General features: G+C 32.9%; 1 long non-coding RNA gene across 1 annotated transcript; it reads left to right on the top strand.

Moving 5' to 3' along the window:
* Window positions 1-2,357: 2,357 nt before the first annotated feature.
* Window positions 2,358-2,773, top strand: LOC122016454. Its single transcript, XR_006121126.1, has 3 exons — window positions 2,358-2,428; window positions 2,503-2,604; window positions 2,733-2,773. It is a non-coding gene; the product is annotated as an uncharacterized LOC122016454 (long non-coding RNA).
* Window positions 2,774-4,800: the final 2,027 nt, after the last annotated feature.

The following is a 4,800-nucleotide window of genomic DNA, read 5'->3' as shown; positions in this document are numbered from 1 at the left end:
GCATCATATTATTTTGAGCCTCACGTTCAGAGCAAAAGGCAAAGGCCAGGAAGAAACGATGAGGACCTTATTGATCCGAATTTAAACTCATTCTCAATTTTTAACTACCTTGGTCGATCAAGTGGACCCTGTAAGCAGAGATATTTAACTGGTCAAGAATGGCGGGCATCCCATACATATATTTTACTGAATTGTCCAGAAGTATCATCATTTTATGAGTTAGTATATATATATATATATATATATATATATATATATATATATATATATATATATATATATATTATATTTTTTATGTCATAACATTTAGAGTTATATATATTTTTTTATCGTAGGATTTTTGAAAACTTATATTCTGATTTGTCAACACAAGAGTTTGATCGCTTATGTCAAGAAGAATTTGCACCATGGTTCAAATCATATGTAAGTAGTCTATTTAAATTTGGTTTTCGCTTATGAATTTTGTAATAATTGTTGTATTTGAATTTAGGTTCTTGATAATCAAACTAACATTCAGCAAGAATTTCTAATCCATCTGGCATGGGGTACGAAAGCAATGGTACGCACTTGGCCAGCTTATTTCATAAATGGATATAATTTTCATACTGAAAATTATGGAATGGGAAAAACTACAATGAATAGTGGAGTTTGTGTTAAGTCATCCAATGATGGAGATGCACACAATGATTTTTATGGTTTGCTGGATGAAATTTTAGAGATAGAATATCCTGGCCCAGAAATGCGAGTAATTCTATTCATGTGTCGTTGGTTTGACCTTATCAGAGGGATGAAGGTGCATCCACGATATAATTTGGTTGAAATAAATCATAAGAGATTGTACAAGAAATATGAACCATTTGTGTTGGCACAGCAAGCAATTCAAGTTTTCTATGCTTCATATCCTAGTTTGAAATGTGACAAAGTTGATTGGTGGGTCGTTTGTAAAACGAAAGCACGGAAAAAAATTGAGGAATGTTGGGAGGACATTGCTTATCAACAAGAGAAAGTTACAAATACATTTCATACTGAGGAATATATTATTCCAACGTTACGAGATCCCAGCGAAGTAGTCATAAATGTGGATGCAACTGAAATTGATATTGATGATGATGAGGAGGAGGAGGAGGAGGGGGAGGAGGAGGAGGAGGAGGAGGACGACGACGACGATGATGACGAGGATGATAATGACAATAAGGACTTTGATTTTTTGTAATGGGTAAGTTTTGTTATCTTAATAAAATAAACTTTATGATATTTTATTTTCATATATGATACTGATTTTTTAGGAGCAAATTTAGTTTTAATCTGCAAATTACAAAACTCATAGCTCAATTAGTTAATCTGTCTCAATTAGTATATAATTATTTTATTTTTTTCATTTATATATTTTATATGTTAATACTCTGTAGTTTTTCTATAGGTGATTAGAAGTTATATCTCATCGTCGTCTCAGGGGTTTGTGCACTCTCTTATTTTTAAGAATTATGGTGAGTTTTTTTTTCAAATTAGTCATTAAGCATAATATTTGTATTTACTTTATCATATTTTTGAATTTTCAGAAAATGTTTCGACGGGGTGGTCGTAGACGGAGCTCTCAAGTTACAGCACCTGCAGACACTGTTGCTACACCCCTAGTAGAGGATGCAGCACCGTCGCATACACCTATGCCAGTACCATCGCATACACCTATGCCAGTCCCATCGCATATAGCTACGCAAGTACCTTCCTCTATATGATCGCCTTATCCTTCGGCAGTGCCTTCTCCTTCCACAGTACCTTCACCGATTGAGTCGCCAGTACCCTCTTTCGTTCCTTCTCGACACTCGGTTGCTGAGAGACCAGACACTCGAGAGCCTATATCCCCTTGTGGAGATTCGTAAGTAGAATCAAACTATTTCATTTTTTAACTATTAAAATTATTTAACAAATTTTTTTGTAATTTATAATAGATTTGATAATTCTATCCGTGTTATTCACGAGATTAATAGAATCGTGAATAACCATTGGAGAGGAGACTCGATGAGTTATACAAGCACTCGAGCACCATAAGAGAGCTATGGTGGAGTGAATTTAAGGTATATCTCAATCATTTTATATCTTAAATAAAAGTGAATATATAATATTTATTTTTCTTCTATTGCGGCGATCATTCACTTGGGACATGTTTGATGAGATGGAAATAAAGAGGATTTTCATGAAAAAATGTGACGATCACATTCGTCATGTACTCAATCATGCAAAGTCGAGGGGGAAAAAACCACCATTCGTCACCGAGGAAAATTGGATAAGGATTTCAAATTTTTGGGAAAGTGAGGAGTTTAAAAAAAGAAGTCAACAGAATAAAATAAATCAATCTTTTAATTCTGGAGAAATGTCTACGACATATGCAGGAGGCTCTGTCAATGTGGATGAGCATAGACGTAGATTGGTAATTTTTTAACTCTTTAATATTTTCTTAATCTATTTTTTTACTATTTAATGATTTATAATTATCTTTTTTAGACCAAAGAATTGGGAAAGGAGCCTAATTTTATAGATACTTTCACCCGCACATTTCAGAAAAAAGATAAGACTTGGAGCGGGGACAGAGCTAAAGCAATTAAGGTTTGAATAAACTTTGGATCTTAATTTATAACTTAGAATCTATTATTAATGTATCTGCTCTAACTTTATACTCTTGCATTCCTAAAATTTTATTATTATAAATTTGTTTATTTTTTTTTACAATACAGGAAAAATATGTTGAGCTAGAGGTACCACAGAGATGTTCAGCTTCTGCTAGTTCTGATATTGAGGGGTCTGAGCCATCTGTTGGTAGTGATTTCAATTTATGGCTACAGGCGAGTAGGGGGCCAAAAGGGGGAAGAAAGATATTCGGAATGGGTTCATTGAGCAGAACACATAGAGTTGGTCGTATATCTTCTTCCTCCTCCTCACATACCCAGCAGATGCATAACTTGACTGAAGAGATTTCCCAGTTGAAGGGCATTATAAAGGACAGGGATGAAGAAATGAGAGAAATGCGTCGACAACAAGATTTTATTATGTGGCATCTACAGTTAAGTTCTGTTTCAAGTCAAATTCCTCCCGGTGACGGTGATGATGGTGATGATGATAATGGCGGTGGTGGTGATTGTTGATAAATTTATGGTAAATTTTTTGTTTGAATTTTTTTTCATGTCATGTTATAGTTGATTCTATATTTTCATTTTACCTTGATACATTGCTTCTTATGCCATGTTTGCTATCTATATAAGATAACGCTGCCAAACAAATTCTACTACCTTATTATTAATTTAGCTTTATATCTTCATGTCCTTGCTCTTTTGATTGTTTTTTAGAACACCTTATACTATGATGTGTTATACTAATTCCATGCTGCCTTTGCATAATTTTGATGTTTGAGTTACAATTATGTCGTCTTTTTGATGCAGTGACTAGTTTAATTTGGTGATCATTCTTTTGAACCTTTCATAGAGTAACTATCTCTAATATTGATTTGAGTTCTTTTGTCAATTCTTTTACCAGCATTTGTTATTATTTTTGTTGGCACTTGAAATCTTGTTCTAGTATAATCACATTAGTATATATGTAATATATATACTAATATATATACCAATTAGATAAAGTAGAATAAGGAGCAAATATGGAACAGAATTATGAAGGGGGCTGATCAGTTACATGATTTATCATTTGAGCAATGTAGTTCTCAACCCTGGAAAGTTACATAACGATATGCAAATACATATTGAAATGTGAATCAGGAAGGCTTATGTTTGGCATATTCACTGAATTGCAAATTAAAGAGAATAAAGGACGACATATAATCATCACTGTCAAGTCATATTAGTGTCAACTATTTGGGATTGGCTGCAGTTCTTATCCCTCCATTGTACAATTAGAACACATTGCATATGAATGATTTGAACAAAAGATTTTGGCCAACATGGAAATAAGCAAGGCTAAACATAAGCAAATACGGAATCCACTCCATGATCATTAAAAGGAGTGCATGTGGTCATACTCATCGAGGAACTATCTGAATGTTCAAATGCAAGACTCGAAACAGTTCTGAAGAAATCTATTCGACGGTTTCAAACTAAAAATGATGTGACACTCTGCTAAAGAAACAGAGAAAGAATATTTAACAAATGAAACTTTGAAAATATTCGCACATAGGAGATGTGAACATCTAACAACATTTTCTAAAAAGTGAAATAATGTAATAAGTTCCACACCCAAGTGATAGAACAAGTAGATCCTCCAGATGCAATACAATCAAATGCAAATTGAACAACAATCAACATGGTAGGGGGGATAACAGTGACTATTAGGAACTAAGAGTGCATTTTATGAGTATATATGTAATATATATACTAATGTGAGTATACTGATGTGCTCTTTTTAAGAGCACTTATACACACATTTAACTATACAAAATTAACCACCCAAGTAATAAAAGGATTATCAATGTACTTATTTCATTATCAATTTGTTGAACTTGTTGTTTGGATTTTGGTTATTTGTATATATGAACATGAGGCTTGAACAAAGGATATGAATTACAAACAACTTTAATTTCACATTGATACTTTGCATTTTATGTCATGATGATACTTTGCATGTTATAACAAACAATTTTAGTAACAAATTTCATTTATGTATGTAAATGTTATATACAGATATCATTAATATGTTTGATACATTTTTTTTTAGTTATAAATGTTACTTATTGTTTGTTTGTAATTTGACGCAGGAAAAGAAGCATGGAAGGCGACCGAAGCTCCTGAGACATGACGA

Source organism: Zingiber officinale, chromosome 8B (genome assembly GCF_018446385.1).
Source record: "Zingiber officinale cultivar Zhangliang chromosome 8B, Zo_v1.1, whole genome shotgun sequence".
NCBI classification, from domain to species: domain Eukaryota; kingdom Viridiplantae; phylum Streptophyta; class Magnoliopsida; order Zingiberales; family Zingiberaceae; genus Zingiber; species Zingiber officinale.
This window is presented reverse-complemented; position numbering and strand designations above follow the sequence as displayed.